Here is a 25,354-nt window from a genome sequence, read left to right as displayed (position 1 = left end):
GTGATATTTACCTATGACAGTGTCGTTGTCAGTCGAATTTAAGAGTATAAAGGTAGTGGGTGTTACAACTCGTTTAACGCGATATGGGCCATCTCGTTTTGGCATGCATTTGCGAGTAGTTCCTTTCGAGGCATTGCTCAGTACGTGGGTTTTGACCAAGACCAAATCATTCTCTTTATAAGAAGGCACAGGACGGCGTGTAGTATCACCTATCTCTTTACGCTGATCTTGCTTTTTCTCAATACGATCTCGAATGTCCTGTAGGGTACGTACAAAGGAACGCAAATATGGAGTGGCCGAAGGAATAAAGTTTTCTTTATCCAAGATTACACGTAAATTATGGTGCATTTCCTAAGGTGTGCAAGCGACGTTAAAAAAGCTGGGGTCTTCCCAGTTGTGGAACAGACAGCGCTGTTCATAGCGAACCGAACACGGGCAAGATATTTAGGCCAGTTCCAGTGTTCGGTTTTTACTAACAAAGACAGTTGTACTTTGAGATCCCAATTTTTGCGCTCGACGGGATTGGCTTCAGAATGGTAAACTGGGATGATCTCTTGTTTAACACCTAAAATAAACACCGATAGCTGCATTACGGAGGATATGAATTGATAGCCGTTATCAGACACAACTCGACGTGACAATCCATATCTGAGAAAGTATTCTTCTAAAAGAAGAGTCTGTCTGTCAATTTTCTGCTGTGGCCTCCACAAGTGAGAACAGCTCCACCCACCTGGTAGCTACGTCTTCAACAAGAAGGACCGGACCCAACGTTGTCCTTGATCTCCTTCAGGCAAGGGACCGAAAAGATCCACTGCAAGGACTTCAAATCTTTGTTGAAGGACGGGTATCTGGAGGAGACCAGCTTTTTGGTACCGTCTGTTATAAAGGAAACGTTATTGTTAGAGCATAACTTGTATGTACCACCTAGTGCCCGAATATGCAGCTATCATGTCAATATTGGTCCTTGGGATGAATTACAATTTCATTATATATTACTGGTTATGATTTTACTGATTACCAAATGAACGACATATACCTTTCCTAATATTAGAGAAATGAATCCCCATCTGTCATTATTCATTAGGGATCAATCTTGAATAGCTTTATCAATTGTTATCACACATACCACAACTTTCACAGGAAACTCCTTGTCCTAGTGTGGCTTTAAGTATTATGCTGGTTAAACTTAGAACCGGTGACAATAATGAGCGGTTATCTACATTGTTTCAACTTCCTGGAAACACTTTAGAAAGATATATGTCTAAAGCAAGAGATTGTTTGGGTAATACATTCGTACTTACGTTCGTACTAATACATTCGTCCTTATATTTAGGACTTGGTCACATGTTAATAGAAGATGCGGCAGAAAGAAATAAGATCATTCCAGAGGGTTTATTTGGAAATCCAGATATTCCAGTTTCTATCAAGCCAGCGATTGTTATCTGTGATGGTACTTATGTATATGTGCAAAGTAGTAGTAATTATTTGTACCAAACACAAACTTAAAAGCTCACATTAATATATTAATTTGGTAAAACCATTTTTGTTTGTCTGCTGTGATGGGTTCATTTTGCAATCACTTGGCCCATTGCCAGCAACTAAAAGCGATTCGGACATTATGTCCACTGAATTTCGAAATGAAACAAGTATATTAAGAAATTATTTTAGGCTTGGAGATGTTTTAGGAGTAGGAGACGTAGTAAGAGTTAACCACAGAACAGGCAAATCGATCAAGATGTGTTACAATGTGTCGACGGGTGGTTGAAGTTGTAAATGGGCGGACAAAACGCGATTTTAAATTATTTCGCCAAGAATACTTCAGCACACACCTTATGTTAGATTTTAATATTGCATGTGCACTTTTAAGTAAGTTTCATGCATCAATTGTGGACCGATCTGATGCTCAAAAGATCTTGGAAATAGCTAAAGCTAGATTAAATACGAGCAATTATTTGGGAGAGTACATACAAAATTAAAATATTAGAATTAGAATAGAAGGAGAACGATTTTCTTAACCATAGATGCTGTACATCCACATTTGGATACATTGCTAAAACTGTCATTAAATGATCTAGTGACAGTAGCTTTAGGTTCTTATCAGATTAAACAGGCTCGGTCGTATTATAGGGAACATGGCTGTAGGAATAGAAAATACAAATTAGAATTAGAAAATGACATTGAGGACGACTTGCCATTGGTACTGGGAACGGACAAGTATTTAGTAAGGGGAAGAATTAAGTCACGACATGTTAGCAGTAAGGTGTACTACGGCTACATTTTAGTTAATAGGGCTACATGTAACTCAGTAGCTGATATAACGGGCTATCTGTGCGCACGTAATGACCATTGTGGTATCTTGGTTGGGCTCGATTTAGATCTTTGAGCCGGCGAGTCCGTTTTTAGACGACATATTTTATGAATATGATGATCATATGGACCAATAAAACTATTTCATTCTTATATTTAAGCATTGTTATTTTCTACTCCCTGTAGGTACTCAGCAAAAAGGATGAGAACCGTCTACTTGTATTTGAGCGCAAAATCCTAAGACAGATATTGGGTGCTGAGCAGGAAAACGATATATGGAGGACGCGCTATAACCACTAGTTATATGATATTTACAAGGATTCTAATATCATAAAATCTATAAAAAATGGACGCCTACGATGGACAGGACATGTAGTTCGAATGGAGGTGACCAGAATGCCAAGACAACTACTCTATGGCAAACCAGAGGGCCGCAGAAGTCGTGGCAGACCCAAACTCCGATGGTTAGATGGCGTAGAGCATGACCTCAAAAGTTATCGGTGTCAGAAACTGGAAGGAGAGAGCCCTGAATAGAGCAGTCTAGAGAGACTGGACCAGGCTAAGGATCACCTTGGGCTGTAAGGCCTAAGATGATGATGATGATATATATAGGTACTTACCTACAAACCACCTACATTTAGCATGACCTAACGTTATTAATAATATTATTTCCTTGGGATCATTCGTTGGTTTGTTGGAACTATTTTCTGTTGTCGTATGTAAATTCAAATCATAATCGTTGTAAAGACTGGTTTATTTTGGTAGAAGATTTGTTACAAAACTAACCTCAAAACTGAACAAAAAGTCAAAGAACAACAATAACCCCACAAAATAAATGGATAGTTTTTATTTCCTTTGAAAGTACGATTTCTCCCTTCTCTTATATATTATAAAATTTATGCTATCATATAAAAATATGCGCAACAGCTATCCATAGAAGAATGGGCAATCTTCTTAATCTAAGTTTTAACTTAATTTTAATTATTTATTAAAGGAAAATGAACAGGGTGCAGAACTGACAGATGCCATGAACACTAGTCATGACACTGAAACAACACTGCATGATGAAACATCAACAGTGGAAGTGGAACACCCAGTTATTTCAGGTTACTCATCATCTCAACAGAAGGGTTGCTCTCCTATACCCGGAAGAAGGCAGTATAATCCTTCTGAACTGCAGCAGGCCAAAGACAAATGGATCAATCATTCAATTTGCTGCAAAATATGACTCAGCCGCAGCACAAAAAAGAAGAGGTGATCGTAGTACTTTTGGTAGGCTTGTGGCAAAAAAGATGCGAAAACTCAAAGATGATCGCAGAGATTTAATGATGATCAAAATTATTTTATGATGAAAGTAAGGTGTATGAAGGCAATAGCCCAAATTCTTCATCAACTATACGATCTTACTCTTCTACACCATCATCTGTTCAATTCAAACTCAACAAGAAGGCAGTGTGCAACAAGAAACAACTTCTACATAAACTACTCATACAGGGCTTTCCACGGACGTCATGGCTCAACGTGGAGATATTGTGTATTTAGACGACTTTCACTATGAGAACTCTTCTACAGCCACACTTGCACAAACAATCAATTTAAAACATATTTATCGAGGTCTAGCTAAATAATTAAGCCAATTTGTCATTTTTAAGAATAAACATTAGAATTAATTATCAATTCTTCGATCTTACCACAAAAATAAGAGTCAATAAAAATGACCTTACACACACGATTATTAACACAAAGTATAAGAAGTATATATCACAATTTCGACGACTTTCTTACCTTATCACTTTTGGATATGATTTAGATATATTAATATTAACTGGTTTTTTTTATTGCTAGGTGAAAAAAAAATGCAGCCTAAGCGAAAATAAACCATTACCGCAAATAAATTGCTATCAAACATATCACACCATAAACCAAAATGATGGAGTTGTTATCTACGTTAAGAATAATCTACAACATAAGGTTAATGAAATCAAATTTACTCACGCTTCTTGTTTACAGTTGGAAGTTTTTGAAACCATCATTTTGGGTATATATAGATCACCATCAAAACTAAACGCGGAACTTTTCATAAACTTTTTGAACTCACATTTAACTTCTTTAGCCTCTGGTAAAAGTATACTTGTTACAGGCGACATTAATACAAATATAAAACATAAAACGGTTGAAACTACTCATGAACGAAATAACAGAATTTTGTACTTAAATATGTTAGCGAGTTATGGGATATTAGCAGGGTACACACTGAAAACCAATGATAAAAACTGTTTGGACCATATAATGCTTAAGGTAAATAAAATTAAATATTCTGCATCTATGGCTGTTTTAGAAACCGGTATCACTGATCATAAAACTGTTTTTCTTTCTGTTTCCAGGATAAAGCCTCGTCCCTCTTTGGCTTCAACTACGACTAAAGTTAACTTTGAAGATGCTTTAAAATATTTAAAAAACTGCAATTTAGAAAAATTAGTAGCTTGTGAGAGCCCTGATGAAGTAATAGAAAGTTTAATTGGTAAAATAACTAAGAGTTTCGAACTGAGTTCTACTGTTTTTAAAATACCCAGATCTAAAAGGATTATAAAGCCCTGGATCATATCCGGAATATTAAGATGCATAAAAAACCGCAATAAACTTCAGAAAAATCTGAAACGGAATCCTGGAAATGAAACGACTAGACTGATTTATATTAGATATAGAAATTATTGTAATAACTTAATTAAAAAATTAAAACGAAATTACGGCAAAGAGCTACTGATGTAGTCATTAAATAATAATAAAGTATTATGGAAATCAATTAAAAATATTACATATACTAATAAATTACATAGGAAAAATTCTGAATTGCTTAATACAAAACCTATTAACAATGAGTCCGTGAATTACATAAATAATTATTTTGCAAACATCGGGAAAAATTTGGCTGCGTGTTTTAAATCTAATAATCTGGTATTGAACTCTGTCTTGGCAAATACACCAACTCAATCTAATGAATTTGTGTTTTTACCAACAGATTGTGATGAAGTTAAAGCTGTTCTCATGAGCCTCAAATCAAATAGTGCAGCTGGTTGGGACAAAATTCCTATACCTTTTTTGAAATTTTCTAAAAATGAGTTAGTGCCATTATTAAGTCACTTTACAAATCTCTGCTTCTCGAAGGGTGTTTTCCCTGTGCCACTCAAACAATCCACCATAACACCTGTACATAAGAAGGGGGATAGAGACGAAGTTAGTAATTATGGATCCATTTCAGTCTTACCTGCTATTTCTAAGATTGTGAAAAAGCTGTTCAATACCAGACTAATCAATTATATCAATAAGTATGATAGTATGAGAGGCTTTAGGAGAGGAAAATCGACCGAAGATGCTGTCATCGAACTAACTACTTTAGTAGCTCAATCGTTGGATGGGGGGGGGGGGTTAAGTGTATGTCTGTATTCCGTGACATGAAAAACGACTTTTACACCGTCTCTATCCCCATTCTTTCTCGGAAACTTGAGCGGACTATCTGAGTAATAGACAGCAAATGGTAAAAATTGACAATTATATTAGTGGTTTTTTTTTATAGCTTAGATGGGTGTACGAGCTCACAGCCCACCTGGTGTTAAGTGGTTACTGGAGCCCATAGACATTTACAACGTAAATGCGCCACCCACCTTGAGATTTAAGATCAGTATAGATATAACGGTTGCCCCATCCTTCAAACCGAAACGCATTACTGCTTCACGGCAGAAATAGGCGCGGTGATGGTACCTACCCGTGCGGACTCACATAAAGTCCTACCACCAGTACGATTGGTTGCAAGGAACCTACATATGGTGTACCCCAGCATTCTGGGACCAACCTTATTTTTAACTTACATCAATGACCTCTGTAACATGCATATAAAAAATGCTAAAATTATTTCTTATGCCGATGATACCGCTATTGTTTTTACTGGTTCCACGTGGGACGAAGTAAGATCTAATACAGAAACAGGTCTGATTCAAATAGCTAGCTGGTTGAGTTGTAACTTGCTAAGCTTGAACACTACTAAAACAAACTACATTTGTTTTAGTATTGACATAGTATTGCATAGAAGGTCTGCAATCTCTCCAATTAGTATTTCGTTTTGAAATTATTGGATCTGTAAAAAGAACTCAAAATCTGGATAAGACATTCTACAGAAATTATGAAATTCATTTGATAGTTCAGCCAAAATTTCTTGGAACTGCATCTCCATGCTTTTCCTAGATTTTTTTTTATTAAGTTCCTCAAACATAATGTAAAGATTAGTAACAGTATCTGTGTACTTGTAATTACAGTTCGATTATGAGCGTTTTCTTTTCGGTCATTTAGTAACTTTGTACTTGTACAACAAGTACTGGTAAAAAGTTCGCGTACTGGCGCTGGAGGAGAACGGACGTATGTATGCATCGAGCGCCGCTACTCCAGTGATGTCCGCCAAGAGCGGGGCTACGTGATGTAAGCCCCAGGCCGACGTGCAGCGCAAGCCCTTTTTACTATTGTTATTTATTACTTACAAATTGACAATTTTAGATAGTGAGTGGAAAACGGACGATAAATCGCTGTTTAAGAAGATTGTGTTTCACAGCTCCAATTAAACTGTTACGACTGGATTGGCGATCAATCCATGTCTAAGAATCACGAGTGCGCGTGTGAACAAGTGAGTGCTGTCAAAATATTTATTCACAGTGAACTGGAAAGGATCTCAGGTGGTTCCGTTAAACTCAGTACAAAGTATGTGCATTACCTCGCAAATGGGAACATGCTTAAACAAGGCAAGAGCCCGCTGTGTACATGCTCAGGACCGTTGTTCGTTCAAGTGATGGCACAAAACGAATTCATAATTCGCGAAAGAATACATATTACAAGAAGATGAGCTGCGTTAAGTACATATGCGACACCATAAAATCTATGACAAAAAAGCAAGTCGAGGGACCGTGGACCCCGGCTGTTAGAATAAGTCAAGTCTGCAAAAGATAATCTCAGGTATGAAATATAATAAATCTAGAGGCATTAACACCATGGCGTTGCGGGACGCAAAGCAAGCGTCACGTGATAAGATAATTCCGAACTGAGGTTAACAAAGTTATAATCCACATTTACGTTTCAATCAAATTCGGGCGGACTGGGAAGCTCTGTTAGAAGATAACACCATCTCGATCAACGTGGGGGATTTAAATTTGAGAATGCAACAACTTGGACATTCTCAAACACAAGCCGCAGGTGCGCTGGTGCAGCGGGCCATTGGCAGCAGAGAGGCAAAATTGATGCATACTGGCTTACCTTCTCGACCTTGCCATCAGGGAAACGGAATACTTGATATCGCACTGATCACACAAGAGGCCATGTAGTGCACTTATCGAACGAAACAACTAGATTCTATCTCCTACCTATCCTACATAATATGGTGTTAAATAAAGAGTCATATTATTATTATTATTATTATATTCCAGTTATGGTGCCAACCACTGATGCTGAGGCGATTCATGCCTCGATAACTTGGAAAATATACTTACTGCGGCATTAGATGAGATGGCACCGCTACCACCGCTACGAGAGTTAACACGACGGGAGGTATTTATTGCCAATAAGCATCCAATACATGATACAACATCGCAACCGAAGCAAACTAAAAGCTAAAAATGCACCAAGAGGACATGTTCTCCGTCGGATATACAACGCTGCAAAGACCATAAAGAAGCAAGCGCTGCAAGAATATCAAGAGACTCAATGGAACAACGTCATTGATAGCCCTGAAAACAACTATGCTGAGATGTGGACAATTCAACGCTCACGCATATGCAGCACTTGACCAACGTATTTCTCAACATCAGCAAGGCAGTAACGAAAATGCGACACATTCAGCAAATGCATCAACTTCAGCTTTTTTTTTTTTTTTTATTGCTTAGATGGGTGGACGAGCTCACAGCCCACCTGGTGTTAAGTGGTTACTGGAGCCCATAGACATCTACAACGTAAATGCGCCACCCACCTTGAGATATAAGTTCTAAGGTCTCAGTATAGTTACAACGGCTACTCCACCCTTCGAACCGAAACGCATTACTGCTTCACGGCGGAAATAGGCGGGGTGGTGGTACCTACCCGTGCGGACTCCCAAGAGGTCCTACCACCAGTGATTACGCAAATTATAATTCTGCGGGTTTGATTTTTATTACACGATGTTATTCCTTCACCGTGGAAGTCAATCGTGAACATTTGTTGAGTACATATTTCATTAGAAAAATTGGTACCCGCCTGCGGGATTCGAACACCGGTGCATCGCTACACACGAATGCACCGGATGTCTTATCCTTTAGGCCACGACGACTTCAGCTGCGATTATAACATCTACCGCGACAACTCCTGAAGTTCTTAGCTCTGCTTCTACAGTTCAAAAACGACAAAGAACAATGGCGACTTATATTTTAAAAAAAACAGACGCACATGAAAGTAAACAGATCAGCATTGTTACATCTCTTCTTTTGGGATTATCAGCCGTTTAGTTATAGTAGAGGATAAAGGATTTTTAAAACATACCAACGCTTTAAATCCTTCGTATAAACCACCTAGCCGAAAAACCATATCAGCCAGTTTGATACCAACTGCTTACTCTGCCTGCAGGGAGAAGATAATGGAAGTAGTGCAGCGAGAACCTTAAAGTGTATGACTCACAACTAATACATGGACATCATCTATAAATTACGGTTATATAGTAATAATCATACACTACACTACATCGGAGTTAGAATTCAAATTAGTAATTTTAGAGTGTGCTCATTAAAGCGAAAGACATACAGGGGAACTAATGGCTCTGTTTTTGAAAAGTATGGTTGAAACCTGGGGTTTGACAGGAAAAGCAATATTAGCAATAACTGATAATGCTAATAATATTGTATATGCAATTCATTTAACAAGATGGAAGCGTTTTGGGTGCTATGCCCATACCTTAAATTTCGTAGGTGAGGACGCATTAAAAGTTGTTAAGGGACATGTTAGAAAAAGTTAAAAATATAGTAGCTTATTTTAAGAGGAGTTGAATGGCCACTGATAAATTGATAAAATATCAAGTGCAGCAAACCGGTAGTATTCCCAAGAAGCTCAAGCAATTTGTACGTACTCGTTGCAATTCGACATTTTTTATGTTGCAAAAGCAACCTATTGACGCAACAGGTTTGAGAAACAAATGCAACCGGTTGCTTTGCTACAAAACAACGGAAACACTCTTCTCTAAAAATAATGCAGGGGTGTGACAGCTTAGTTCCAAATGTTCCGTTTTGGCGCTACCATCGAAGTGGGTCCCACGTGACCAACCATGTACTCCCTGCCGCCCGCCCACGTTTTTGCGTCTATTAAGTTTGGTATATTGGGGAACCAAAATATCAACATCTTCCTCATAGTTTGATACAATGTGTACTGCATCAATGGGCTGAAGTGCTGCGTTGGTGATTGGAATCCAAGAAGAGACTCGCAGCGGTTTTTTGAGAACCATTCATGAAGAAATTTATGGATACCCTTTTTAAAGTTTACAAACACACTACTAATCCGCCTTTCAAAGGAACTATTTCCGTTATGACATTTTTTTAATCTTTTTATTTCAGATAAAAAAATTCATGGAGGAAATTTTTATCAATCTTACAGTCGTTCTTCGAATCAGTCGAATCTTACATGTTCGTTAACATCTAGAGACATTTTTCAAACTATTTTCTTTTATTGAAAACCGAACTAATAACTTGTATGGTATATTGGTGTAATTTTTACTATATATAAAAAAGAACTGCTGTTCGTTAGTCTCGCTAAAACTCGAGAACGGCTGGACCGATTTGGCTAATTTTGGTCTTGAATTATTGGTGGAAGTCCAGAGAAGGTTTAAAAGGTAGATAAATATGAAAATGCTCGGAATTAAATAAAAATAACAATTTCGTTTTTAGTTAATATACGTTAATTGTTGTGAGACTGCAGTTCAACTTTTATTTTTTTTATAAGGCGCCCTGAGGTAAATTAAGATTTTCATTCTCTCCACTGCGGCTACCGGTGGGTGTAACCATTATCGTTACAACTTGACTGGCAGAATTGCTTAGATGGGTGGACGAGCTCACAGCCCACCTGGTGTTAAGTGGTTACTGTAGCCCATAGACGTTTAAGTAGAATAAAAATTAAAAAAAAGACTACACTAGCGCCAAAATGGAACAATTCGAACTAAGTGAAAAAGAGCTGTCGCATCTGCTACGTAAAGTTCGTCTCACGAAATAAGTTCCATGGCGATAAATGGAACTAATATCACAGGTCGGCCATGTTTGTCGTTATCAGCTACTGTCAAGTACTGTTGTTGTGTTCGTTATCATTGTGTTTTTTATTCATTTGTCGTATTTAAACTGTTATTTACGATGCTTCAAATTGTAAAAAGAGTCGTCGAGAGTTGTCGAGAAATCATATTGAAGGTGAAGAAGTTTTGTGAAGCAGAACAGAAGAATCAGAGGGTTTTGATACCATTAAACAATGTTCGTAAGAGAGTACCCGCCATGACAGGTACTTAGTTGGGGATACCAGTTATGTGATTTTTACTATTTTATTTGGGACTTTTTTTATGGTTTCGTACTTATTGTTAGATTAAAGCATTTTATTATTGTTTAAGATTTAGACATTTCATTAAAGTTTATTAACACTATTGACAATTCTGAAGTGCCTTTTTAATTTTATATTGATGTGCCTTTGGAAAACATACAGCATTGTATTATAAGAAGAAGCAGTGTGTACTTAGCTTAAATTCCTTGTCTATGTCCAACCATAGACAGTCAATTTAGTTCCATCTTTAGCCGCTAGGTGCTGCCAGCAAGTATAAAGGAAGCGCAGCCATCTTTGATCTACATAGCGTTGTGTACTTTCGTACTGTGAAGTCGCAAATCCACAAATATTTATTCGACTTCTTATTAATTGCAAAAAATATTTATTTTGTGTTTCTATGAGTGTTATTTTGCAATCATTACGAGTATTATTTACCAATCCTATCATCGGACGCCATAAATCACGCGTCATCTGTTGGAGGTGATGTTGAGTCAAGCTCCATAATTTCCGAGAGGGAAGATGTCCAGACGAGACGCGATGGAGACGCCTCGCGTTCGAACAGCTCGTCAAGCGAAAAAGAACAAAAGGAGTCTCTGCGTAAGAAACGACGGGATTCAAAGGTAACGGTCGATCTTCGAATCGGCTCGTTATCCCACCAGGTCAGTGACGTTGTAAATCTAATAATGCATCAACTGTGTGTAACAATTGAATGTAACGAAAATTGTTGTAAACAAATTGATCTCGTCAATACGGAAATTTTGACAAAAACACAACAGATTTAAACTAATAATCTTTGTAACATAATTACTGAAAACTTTGGCAAATCGTCGTACAAGTTATCCGTAAAAGCGTCTTAAATTGTATGCGGAAAAAAGGGCCGTATGGATAAAAATAAGACGTCAAAGTTTAATTTCCGTGATCTCTAACAAAGTATCCTGTTGCCAACGCACCACTCATTGAGGAATTTTTGTTTGATAATACTAAATTGAAATCTATTCAGTCCCTCGGAGGGCTACAATCCTATTTGTCACAACCTCGTACAAAAGGCAAGCCAAACATGATAAACAATTATAGTCTGTAACATCTGGCACAATCCAGAGGGGGCAATTGAAGACACCGACGGGAGGCACTGAGTGCCACCAAAATTGTAATAATTTGTAAACCATGTATGATTACCAAATACCGTAAAAAAAGAAAAAAAAAAAATTGCTTTTTCTGCGGAAGAAAAGCGACGGATCAATGCGTCCAATTTTCGATTTTCGAGAGTCGAACAAGGTCGTAAAGATAAAACACCTAACTGTTTTCGGACACCTCGGTACCAAACTTTCCCCACCCAGGGGACTGGATGATAAAATTGAACATTTCTCAGGAATATTTTTCTAGTATAGGTCGCAAAATTTCGTCGATACTTCTTGAGGATCAGTACCTTCAGGAAGGAATCGGTACCTTCTTATGAGTTAGTATGAAATGACATGCCTACCCTTCGGTCTGGCTTCAGAGCCACACCTTTTTGCTTCTATAACATGCGGGTCGCAGAGACCTTGCGTGCAAAGGGAACTCGAGTGCTAGTGTCTACTAGACGACTTCCTTTTGGTCGACCAAGACAAATCCAAGTTGAAACTTCGGGCTGCAGAAGCTGTGAAGCTTTTGGATTAAACTTTTTTGCTTCCATAACATGCTGGGTCGCAGAGACCTTGCGTGCAAAAGGAACTCGAGTGCTGGTCTACCTAGACGACTTCCTTTTGGTCGACCAAGACAAATCCAAGTTGAAACTTCAGGCTGCAGAAGCCGTGAAGATTTTGGATTATCTGGGCTGGCATGTCAATTTCCATTATGTAGGGTGCTCGGTCGCTCGGTCGCGGAGACATTGCGTGCAAAGTAGAGTGCTAGCTTACCTACACGACTTAATCTTGTTTCACCAAGACAAATAAACGTTTTTGTTCCCATAGCATGCTCGGTCGCGGAGACCTTGCGTACATAGGGAAGTCAAATGTAATGTACCTACGCGACTTTCTCTTGGTCCTTGAAGACAAAAACACCTTTTTTGCTTGCATAGCATGCTCAGTCACGGAAACATTGCGTGCAAAGGGATGTTGAGTGTTATCCCACCTACGCAAGTCCCTCCTGGTCCATCAAAAAAAAAAAAAAAAAAGTCCAAGTTGAGTCTTCAGGCCACATAAGCTGTGAAGCTCTTTGATTATTTGGGCTGCCAAGTCAGCCTTACAAAAAATCAATTAGTACACTGGTTCAAGAGATGACATGGCTAGGGATTCGATGAAAAATTGCGAGAAATAAAGTGGCCACTCAACAACATTCTAGCTCAAACTCTGACGGAATTACATCACTCTATGTTAACTTGCAAATTTTCTTGCGAAGTTTCAAGAAAAAACACCCCCGTAAAAAACAGGCCATTCTGCATGTGTCAACAATTAAATGCAGTGCTGACGCGGAGCCACATGTCAGACATTGCCGATACACAAAACCAACCATTTCCTGGCAACGGAAGCTTCAGACATGTGTACGGGTTACAAATGCAGTCCTGACGCGGAGCCACATGTCAAACATTGCCGAGACACAAAACCAACCATTTCCTGGCAACGGAAGCTTCGGATATGGGTAGGGGTTACAATTAGACAAAATATTAACGTCCTGTCTATGGTCAGCTCAACAACTGAAACGGCTCAACCACAAAAGAGCTATTTGCAATGGTAGTGACAATCAAAATGAATCTGAAAGTATTTCACTAGCGGTTGACCTTTCGATTTTTAAACTAAGCGATAAGTTCAAGATAACTGTCAGCTTATAATCTCTCGGGGAGGTACAACATCGTAGCCGATAGGTTATCACGAGGAAATCAACCTGCGAAATGGCACTTTTTACCACAAGTGACCACAAAAGTTTTTCGAAAGTGGGGTCATCCGGATATAAACCCATTCGCCGACCAAGATTGGATACCTTCAGCAGACCGTAGAGGATGCAACTAGCATGGAGAATTCCTCCTCTCAACCTTTTCCCCAGAGTACTGACTCACTTCAACAGTGTCTAGGGAACCTACCTGGTAGTGTTTCCAGACTGAGCGAAAGCATTTGGGTTTCCAAGCCCTTAGATCCCGAACGCTAGATAACTCGCACGAAATCCAAAACCTGCCTCCTCCACAGGGTAAACATTGACCCTGAAAGCTTAGAAACGGGGGGGGGGGGGGAGGTTGTACAAATAATAGACTGGTCTACACAGGAGAAGATTTATTGAAAATTAGCTGGTGTCAATCCACTTTGCCAGCATACTTACCAGCAACTAGAAGATGGTGCATATGGTGCTACAGTTTTAAAATTGATCCTAAGTCTGCAGATGTTGCCAAATTCTTTTTTCTTTTCCAAAAAGAAAATTTTGCCTGTAAAACAATCCTTCTGCATAAAGCAGCGCTGTCGACTTTCTGTGGACAACATACATGTAGGACAGCAAACATTCTCAAGCTCTCTAATAAAAATTGCTATTCTAAAAAAGCCATCGGAATAACTAAACAAAATTCAACTACTTATTACAACTTTACTAAGTATAGTCCCATTCACATGAGATCCGAGAATAGTTCTAAATTGGTTTTCTTCAAACCCAACCACCAGATCACGCCTCAAGGTAGCTTGAAGGACACCAACAACCATGTTGCTGGCTACTGGACGCAGAGTTAATAACCTTACTTTGCTCAACATTTCTAAAGACAGTTTCTTTGATAACAGAGAAAAACATCTTTCTGATACCAGTCTTTGGGTCTAAAATTGAAATCCATTTTCGTCAATAATCTGCATAAGCGCTTTCTAAACATGAAACTAAAGACATGCCCAGTAAGATTCGTAAGGACTTTTTTCTAACTATGTGTGTTGTCACAAAAGCGGCATACCGTACTGTAACTGGAAACTGGTCTTCGTTCAACCTTACGAGGTAGTGGCATCAACCCATCTCTAAGAAGTTGTAGATCAGCAGTAGCCTCTGAGATGGATTGATAATGAACCAATAGACGAAATACTTTCTAGAGGCAATTGCAAATCATCCAAACTTTTACAATAATTATTGCCGAATAATAGAGCTTCCTAAAGATCCTCACGATTCTTTTTTTTCAAAACATTTACTCATCATTTACTCATTTTAATTATTCAATTAACATGAAAGTTAACAGCTGTGTTTTTTCGATTTAATAATTATATAAATTATGAACATTATCATTGCGCTTCATAATTTTATTATGGCTTTACCTATTTCATCATAGCGTTGTGCTTAATAATTTCACCAGCAGATAACAAACACGTCTTCATAATACAATGCTGTATGTTTTCCAAAGGCACATCAATATTACGGTTTTACATAACAATAAAACCGATATTATGTGCCGAGAAGGAAAACATACAGCATTGCAGGAAGTTCTTCCTGGTGAAGACTATGAAGATCAAAGATGGCTGCGCTTCCTTTATACTTGCTGGCAGCACCTAGCGGCTAAAGATGGAACTAAATTGACTGTCTATGGTTGGACATAGACAAGGAATTTAAGCTAAGTACACACTGCTTCTTCTTATAATACAATGCTGTATGTTTTCCTTCTCGGCACATAATATCGGTTTTATTGTTATGTAAAACCGTAATATTGTTCACGCAAATTCACACGTAATTATTACTCTGTAAAAACGAAATTGTTTATCTGTATTAGATCAGTACGAAGCCGTAATAATCTATGTTAATGTTCAGTTTTGTCATTCACTACTCTGTTCGCTCTCTGCCCAAGCGCCTCTCACGCGAACGGACGCGTCTTCAGTACTCTTCAATCAGACTTGAATATAATTAAATGTTCTAATTCAGACCAAATACAATTGTTCATAAGAAGTCAGTGCTTTTAATACTTAGACTATCAGTACGCTGCATGCGATCCAGCCGAGCCCGTCTGGTGGCCCATGAAAATCAGTAACCACGCTCATTCGACCGCCATATTCAACATTTTTTGGTGGCTCATGAAGGGAGAGAACTAGCACGAGAATTCAGCTAAGTCAAGCAAAGTGAAAACTAAATTAGAAAATCAGTTTATTCAGTCAAGATCACAATTTATCGACGGCACGGCAACGTCACATCGCGGCGCACGTGGCGCTCTCAAGGACGAAGCGGTCAAACCGGCATGCGGCCGGCGCCCGGCTCAAGTCACCGAGTACCAACGCATCGGCGCAAGCAAATCAGTGATCAGTGAATCAGTATTATACGTGATACGTAATGTACCTAATTAATAATATTTTATAAATAATACCAGTAATTTATCGTGTACTTTTTAAATCAGTTTAGGTACACTGTAGTGCATTTTTCAGTTATTACTAGATCAGTTATCAGTTTTTAAATTATATAAATAATGTCTTCTAAGGGGGTATTGAAGGCTAAGGCTCAGTTTCAGTCGCGTTACGCGATATTGACTAACGCGTTTAAATCGGTTCAAGATGTCAAACCTTCATCAGCCACAGCCGCTGCCCAGCGACAGTTCAGTACATACTTCCCTCACCTGTTGGAGTGTTACGAGGTAATTATTACTAACAACGCGGAGTTCAACGAGTCCGAATTTGCGGTGGAGCTAGAGGCTATTCAAACTCAGTTCAGCGAGGTGAGTGCAATGTCACTTAAAATAGACGAATTAATGGTTTCACCAGCCTCACCGACGCGTTCACCAGTTTCAAACCAGCTGAAGGTCCAGCTGCCAGCCATTAAGTTGCCTGAGTTCAGTGGTAATAGCCTAGAATGGCTTAGTTTCAGAGACTTGTTTCAGTCGTTGGTGGACAGTCAGCCAACATTATCAGAGTCAGAAAAACATTATTACCTCCGGACCTCACTCCGAGGTGCAGCGTTGATGGTAATTGGTCATCTGCCCATGGACGGCAGCAATTATCAGGGTGCCTGGCAATTACTTAAGGCCAGGTATGACAACTCTCGGGCGCTCACAGATACCTACCTGGAGCGTATCATCAGTTTGCCTGCAGTTACACCTGTATCAGACCTCAGAAGGGATCTGTACGACCCACAGAGAAAGTATTCAGGCCCTCACTCAGCACTACCCGTTATTCAATGGTCATACCTTTTAGTCTTCATAGTACTAAAAAAATTACCATTTAGATTGCGTCAGACGTTCGAGGAGCGGTATGGCAAGGCGCAAGACGGCCTGCCCATCTTCGAGCAGCTGATGCAGCTGCTGGATGAACAGTGCAGACTTCAGTCAACGGTGTCGGGTCAGTCACCACACCGTGGTTCAGAACCTCCAGTGGCCTCGACCAGTCAGTATCAGTCCACTCAGTCCAAGACCGGAAATTACCAAGTGAAGTGTTCATTTTGTAATTTAGAACACAGCCTATCCAAGTGTAGGGAGTTCCTTGAGCTGCACCCATATAAACGCAGGGTGTGGGCAGCCAAGAAACAACTATGTGAATTATGCCTCCGATTACATCCGGGGAAGAGCTGTTCACACAAGGGTTGGTGTAAATATTGTAACACCGAGACACACAATACCTTGTTGTGTTTCCAAGACTCACAAAAGAAAGGTCAATCATCTACCGGTAGTGGTCAGAACAGGTTATATCAGTCCCGGAAGACTACTGGTACAGATCAGGCAATCAAGTCACGAGGATCAGACCCGAGCCACGTCTCCCAAGGGTTTGTGGTTCACCAGTTCAGTTCAGCCCGCCAAGGTCTAGACAACCAGGCCAGCGGGTGCGTTTAGCCAACGCAATGTATGAGGAATTGCGGTATGGCATGCGGAGCTCACCCCCACGTTCAGAATGAGATACGGCGACTGTCGATACTAATGGCGTCACGGGAGGACTGTGTCCCACAGCCTATATCAGTATTAAAAATAGTCATGGTAATTATATCCAAATCAGAGCCTTATTAGACACTGGAGCTAGTGTCTCAGTAATTAAGGATTCATTAGTCAGTAAATTAAATTTGTATCGACAGTCCAATTCATATAAAATTTACGGTATCGGGAATCAATCAGTCAGACAGCCTAATCAAACAGCTAAAATAGTCATCAGGCCTACCAATAAGCCGTTACCAATCATCAGTACCAATGCAATTATTGTATATACACTCACAACGGAGCTGTCTTCATATCAGATCAATCAAAAGGATTTACGGTCATGTCAGTATAATAATATTCATTTAGCAGATAATTCTCGTAGAATGAATCAAGAAATAGAATTAATATTGGGAACAGATATTTTGAATTATGTGTTTGATGGTACAAAAATATCTTTGCCTTCGGGAGCAGCTGCATATGTCACATGCTTTGGCCACGTCATCATGGGACCAGTGGCTACTCATCAGAACGAGTCAACTCATCAGTCCAGAAGGAAGCAGATTACTTCCAACAATGGTAAAATACCTACATCAGTTCAATATTATGGTGTTCAAGTCACCCGCCTAGAAGAGGCAGTTCAGAGATTTTGGAAATCAGAGGAGCCACCTATGGAAAAGGTTGAGCATCCAGTCCACAAGGAATGTGAAGAATTATATCAGACAACCACGGTAAGAACACCAGATGGTAAATATATGGTACGATTGCCACTCTTATCAGACCGGTCTGCATTAGGCGATTCACAAGAAATTGCTCTTCAGCGTTTCAAGGCGCTCGAACGCAAAATGGGAAGCAATCCATTGTTTGCTCAGAAATACATAGAATTCATGGATGAATATGAAAAATTGGGTCACATGACCAAATTAGACTTCAGACTAGATTCAAAACACTATTTCATCGCGCATCATGGTATATTCAAGAAAGAATCAGCCGTGCGATTCTGTAAGCGTTGTTTAACAATCCGAACAAAAACAGTTTCACTGTAAAAAATTGCGCCAAGTCCACGTTTATAAAACTCATCTCAATAACATTTGCACTTTACAAAAAAAAGAAGACTTCAATAGCTTTCATTCTCTACAAAAATATGTGAAATACAAAAAAATACCAAGAAACCGTCATAAAGATGAAAAAATTAAAAAAAAATTGTTGAAAATTTAAAAATAAAAAAATAAAATTTTTATCGTACTTGGCGCGCGTCATTGAGTACCCCAAATTTTTCAGGATAAATGAACATCCTTTCAATGTTTAGAAATTTATAAGTAGGTCAACCTATGAAATGCATAAATGTAATTAATGAATTATTATTTCATAATAAGTTTTACAAAAGTTAAGTAAAATCGACATCTCATACGTATGTTATTTGAATTTTTTTCATTTCCCACTCATCTTTTATGACTTGAACTTAACACCCTCTCGTGTTCGCTTATACAAATACAAGCTACTTACGAGTCGATACGTATGTATACGTTGGCTTCAAAACATTTGAAAAAATTCTCAAAGATGTTTTTCAAAGGGTAGAAAAGAATAACAAAGTTTCAGCTGAATCTAAAGGGGTCGAACGCAAAAGTGGTCGATTTGGCATATAATAGCCCATAGGTATATAGTGAGAGCTGTTGAAAATTACCGTAGTTCTGTCTCAATTTCTCATAAAACGCTAACAAGAGCGAAAAAGACAACCTGGGTAACTTTTTCAGCTTTCACTGTATATTAAAGCAAAATGGTTTTTTTCTCGGGTTGAAATTCTTCCGAAAAATTTTGGGGTACTCAATGACGCGCGCCAAGTACGATAAAATTTTTATTTTTTTATTTTTAAATTTTCAACAATTTTTTTTTAATTTTTTCATCTTTATGACGGTTTCTTGGTATTTTTTTGTATTTCACATATTTTTGTAGAGAATGAAAGCTATTGAAGTCTTCTTTTTTTTGTAAAGTGCAAATGTTATTGAGATGAGTTTTATAAACGTGGACTTGGCGCAATTTTTTACAGTGAAACTGTTTTTGTTCGGATTTCATATCTTTTTGTTAAGTATTATTTTTTGCTCATTTATTACTTAATAAAAATAAATTATAAATAGTCACTCAGCTTAAAAGCTAATGAAACGCTCAATTAATTAGTGTTTTAATGTTAGGTGCCCGACTGGCATGAGACTCTCGGGTTGTCAGTTCCGGTATCGACCGGGGACGCGTGTATTCCGCTTCAAAGTCTGGCGCGCACTAATTGGGGGTGCGAATGATGCAACAGATGCGCGGGCGCGGGTAGCGCGGGGTGGGTCGTCGCGGCACGGACCTGAGTTACATTCTCTTTGGCTGCTGTTGCCCCGCGAAACGGAACGTTGCGTTACATACTCCCCCTCCAAGTTGGGAACGCGTCCCGAGTCCAACTTGGGACTGTTAGTCTGAAGACGCGGCCTTCCTCTCTGCCTCTTTGGCATAATTGGATCCGTACTTGAATTTGACGGAGAGTGGGTTAAATCCGCGGTGTGATACTTGCCGATGACATTGTTTGACAAGTCTGCTATGAAGTACGTTGTAGGACTAACTATTTTTACTACGCGATACGGGCCATCCCGTCGTGGCATGAACTTACGTGTTACACCCCTAGACGCATAAGCAAGCCATAACGAAGGAAATACTCTTCCAGTAGGACTCGGGAGCAAGCCACGGCGGTGGCATCAACAAGTGCGTAGAGTTCTACCCATCTTGTAGCTACATCCTCTACCAGGAGTACCCATCGCTCCCCCTGCTCTCCTTCTGGCAGTGGCCCGAACAAATCGATTGCGAGAACCTCTCCTCGCTGTTGAAGCACAGGAGTGAGCCTATACGGCGGTACCGATATAGGCGGATGATCACCGGTATCAATGTGGTGCTCGGCGTAAAGGGTTGGGGCTCCCCCCACCCTAAAGATGTCTCCATTCTGCTGCAATAAATGTGATAGCTGCTGCCGTTCATCGGAGCCAAGCATAGAACCCTTATCATCACGCAGGAAGTCAGCAGTAGAAGCAAACATGCATGGCTTATGGCACTCATATTCAATTGGATAGGTAACCCGTTTTCCCGAAAAATGCCAAGTGGATGAAGCAAAGTCAAGCACAATACCTGCCGCCACCAAAAAATCCATGCCAAGCAGTCATTATTTTGAGCATCTGGAAAAACAGTAAATTCAAGGGTTACTGACCTTTCGGGACTTATCCTTACTTCTAGAGTAGTGAGCAAAACTCGGCGGGTGCGCGCAGAACCGTCTGCAAGCCTCACCCGACGCCTGGTTTCCTCACACGGATGGTTATGCTTTAACAGCAATTCATAAAGCAACGCACCGGCAACGCTACTCTTAGCTCCCGTATCCAACAAAGCATTACCTCGTATACCTAAAATTTGAACACTTAAAATTGGTCTTAACCTAACCTGGTGCTCAGTAGAGTTATTCTGGGCAACACTTTTCACATTAGAATTAATCGTCGAAAAATGTCCGACGTTTTCCATGGTCACCCTATTTTCGTTCATCATGGTCACCCTATCGCGGCCACTTGGTACCTCGGAATAACTATGTTTTGGTTCGGTACCACTCGAGTAACGCATCAGGGGCCCATTCCTAGAACTAATATTATTGTTTATATTATGATTAAGTCTAGAATAATTTTGAAGTCTAACCTTGTTATCAGTACCGAAAAAGCGCGGAGGAAGAATCGCCTTAAAATCGGTAGGATAATAATTATTTTCATTATCAACAAAACATTGTTTACGATTATTAATATAAATGGACGACTTTACGGTGTTTGAAGTGCAAGCTGTATGCAACGAGCTGTCGCGATGAATAGAGTTCACTGAACTTGACAGCTGTGTATTTACTTTACCAATAGGTAAATCGGATGTGACTGATCGGGTCCGTGCAGCGTCGACGGCGTAATAACTTGCGTTACACTTTGTACACTGAGACCGAGTAACACCTTTGGTACCACACCCGTAACACGAGGATACAGCTTGCGTATTTTCGTTGTCGAATTTCGTTTTTGACGCTAATTTTAAACACTCATCACGAATATGTCCGTACTTTTTGCAATAAACACAGAACAGTCTTTTAACAATCGACGTAGATGATACATTATCAGTGTTCGTGTAGCGAGGCGCGGGGACTCGAACGGTGCTCGGCGCAGCGCTGTCGTCGCGTGGCGGGCCGCCACCGGCGCCCGAGTTGAATATTTTCCGCGGCGTCATCCGCGCGTATGTATGCTGCGAAGTCGAAGTACCGGCGGGAACTTCGCCTACGGTACTACCCGATGAACGTGGCGTCGCTCGCTAAGGATGATGAATAAATTCAGGCGGACTGGTCTCGTAGATGGAGTCCTCGATATGGCGCGTTTTCTTTAATAACGTGTCGTATGAAGTTATTTCGTCTCTTCTTAATCTTTTACGAACACGACGGTGTAGAAGGCCGTAAAGCATATCAATTTGAACTTTCTCACTAAGGTCACCAGGTGGGAGTCGAGCTAGTAGGGCTCGTGCTCTGGCAACGAAGATCTCCGTCTTCTCTCTTTGTCCTTGCGACATTTTGAAGAGCTCTAAGTAGACTCGATGGGGCGGTCTGCAATCACCGAAAGCGCTTCGTAACGATGATAAAGCGTCGTCCCAGGAAGTGATGCTAGCTTTAACGCCTTGCCACCACACGGCTGCATTTCCGGTTAGTAACATCGAGAGTCCTCGTAACGCGATGGCGTGTCCTACGTCAGCACAATCTTTGTATGATTCGACCGCGTCAAGGAAACCGTCGAGTGAGTCGCCGGGCGCTCCGCTGAACCGCGCCGTGCATGACGCGAAGTTCCCAGAATGGTGAGCGGGCGTCGAGGAAGGCGGCGATGTCGGCTCCGACGTCGGTGTTGCTGATGATTCGAGTTGAGTTTTATGCTCAAAAACTCGGTCGAGTAGGCGTTCGAATGCTGCCATTTGACTTTCTTGTAATGACGCCATGTTGTTTGCGGTAAATGTTGGCGTCGGTCCCGCGGTTGAACCAATTTCTTCTTCAACGTCTTGAAAATCGGATTGACGCCGTGACTGACGACGAGTACGTGTCGTAATTACGTAGATTCACTCCGAAATACTAGTTAAAGGGCCCGCGCTTGGGCTGCCAGTTTAATGTTAGGTGCCCGACTGGCATGAGACTCTCGGGTTGTCAGTTCCGGTATCGACCGGGGACGCGTGTATTCCGCTTCAAAGTCTGGCGCGCACTAATTGGGGGTGCGAATGATGCAACAGATGCGCGGGCGCGGGTAGCGGGGGGTGGGTCGTCGCGGCACGGACCTGAGTCACATTCCCTTTGGCTGCTGTTGCCCCGCGAAACGGAACGCTGCGTTACAGTGTAATAATAATCAACATCAACTTTTACAAATTTAAACCGAATTAAATTTTGTTTCAAATCTGAAGGGTAGATGACGCTGTTCTTAATTATTTCAGAATTTAAAATTAAAATCTGAAAGCCTTGAAACATCAATCCGCATAAATGTAATTTAAAAACTACAGTAAGAGGCTTAAATAAAAAGCTGAACTTAACTCAGCCTTAATTAGAATTTTCTTCGGAATTCAATAGTAAAGTTCAAGTTATTTTGATGAAATCAAAACCGAAATATTCATAGCATCTTAAACAATCACCTACGAATAAATATTAGTTATTATATTATTTATTATTCGTAGACAATCACAACGGTTTTATAGTTTTGGGAAGGGATTTTTTGTAACGCCATCTCGTAAAGTATTTCGGTATTACATTACAAAACAAAATTGTTTCTCCAACAGTAACAACAGTACTTGCTTCGGCAGTACTTAAACTAAAATACTAACAGTAACAACATTAACGTTATTTAATGTATAAACCGTATATAATAATGTATATTCAATAAGAACTGCAAACTATCCCCTTGAAGCTACAGTTTATGTAGGAATAATGACTTTTTGGCGGGAACGCGAGGTGTGAAGTTGTGTGATTTGTTTTAATTTGTCTATTTAGTGTTTCTTCGGGTTTAAATGTGTAATAATAGTGGTTTATTAACTGTTTAATATCTGTGAAAGTGCACAAATGTGGGAAAATTAAACAAAGCCGCTGTACGTAACTTCTCGGTTTCCTCCAAAAAGTCCACTGAGATCTTAGTAAATGACCACCACCATTTTACTGAGATTATATTTCATTCCATATCATCTCATCTCATTTCATTTCATCCCATTTGATTAATGTCTCAAATTAATCATCTTCATTTCATTTCACTCCATAATATCATTTTTCATAAAAATATGAATATAAATTAAAATAAGACATGACTTAAAGGTCTCAGTTACCAGGTCATAAAATCCATTACAAATAGGAATAATTCCAGCGCACCCTGGCGGCCGTAGATTACCATTCTCGAATATTTATAGTCTGTGGCATGTCACTTTTTACATCGAAAAAAGTCAGGATCGAAATTTTTGAGCGAGCCATAGTTTGTGGTGATAAAATTAATAATTTCAAGTAGATTAATTGTTGTAATTGATATAACTAGTTAATATCAGTAAAATAAAGTTGTGAGTGATTGATATAATATACAATTTAGGAACCAGAAGTACCGTAGAATTAAATAAAATTTCGCAACCTCAAAAAACTGTTCTGCTCACAGTAAACACAGTCGGTAGTCTGGCGCTCCGTTTACAACGTCAACGGGATTTTTGAACGGAACTTGGCGCCAGATTCTACCGAATCTGTGGAACTCGCACGTGAATTTGGTGTGAGTTTTCAAATTGGCATTCTGTAAATTTCATTGTAGTGCCGAATCTACACTAGCGCCCCTCGCGGGAGATCAGAAATGAATTGAACTAGCAAGCGTGGGTTTTTTTTTATACTAAAATGTATGAGTCGATGTTTGAAACGGCATTCTGTAGTGTAAATCACGTCTAATTTCGGCAAGAACTTCGCATCGCAAAATCATTTTATTTGTCAAATCAAAAGTTAGTGTTTTAAGTGTTTGTTGTGAGTGAGAATATACGAAAACGTTATAAACCGCTGTTAATTATTAAAAAAATACTATTAATTAACAAAATTGCACTTTAAAATAACTTTATTCTTCATCGATATTTTATGGAGCGTATGTTTTTATTGAAAACATTGTTGAAAGAGGCTGACGCTACGGATCAGCGTGAAATGCGTCGACAAGCCTACGAAATTCACAATTTATCACTTTTAACTTGAGATGACGATAAGGCGGGAAACTTGATTGTAGACGTACGCGTTTTTCGACTTATAAATAATTTTATTTAATTTTTTGGATTGGATCAGTAGTTTAGTGTAGTTTATATATTAATTAATATTTGTTTTTTTTAAGTTTTATTTATTTAAAAGTGAATTAGGACTTTTATTGGTAAGTTTTTTTTTTTAACTTTTGCTCCTTATGGAGCCGCCTGATGACCCTGGGGGCGGAGAAGTCCCTGGGGTCGGTTATAATGTAACAATCTCAAATGAATCTGGAATGGAAACCGATGGATCCGTTAAATCTAGCAGTGGTGCTCGAAAACGTAGAGCCACTGTCAATAAGCATTGCTCTAAATGCCATAAAAGACGAAATCGGAGACGAAATGAGGGCAAAGAAA

General features: G+C 39.5%; 1 pseudogene across 2 annotated transcripts; it reads right to left on the bottom strand.

Moving 5' to 3' along the window:
* Positions 1-14,240: 14,240 nt before the first annotated feature.
* Positions 14,241-23,611, bottom strand: LOC149500664 (activity-regulated cytoskeleton associated protein 2 pseudogene; annotated as a pseudogene). 2 transcript variants are annotated; one of them, XR_016324801.1, is made up of 3 exons: positions 21,398-23,611; positions 15,129-21,114; positions 14,241-14,314 (listed from the first exon to the last, which is right to left on the bottom strand). The product of XR_016324801.1 is annotated as an activity-regulated cytoskeleton associated protein 2 pseudogene, transcript variant X2 (transcript). The 2 variants fall into 2 exon arrangements; XR_016324800.1 differs by having other exon boundaries at positions 15,129-23,611.
* Positions 23,612-25,354: the final 1,743 nt, after the last annotated feature.

Source organism: Bombyx mandarina, chromosome 20, assembly GCF_030267445.1.
Source record: "Bombyx mandarina strain Sakado chromosome 20, ASM3026744v2".
NCBI lineage: Eukaryota > Metazoa > Arthropoda > Insecta > Lepidoptera > Bombycidae > Bombyx > Bombyx mandarina.
The sequence above is the reverse complement of the archived record's forward strand: the minus strand, read 5'-3'. Positions and strand labels throughout refer to the sequence as shown.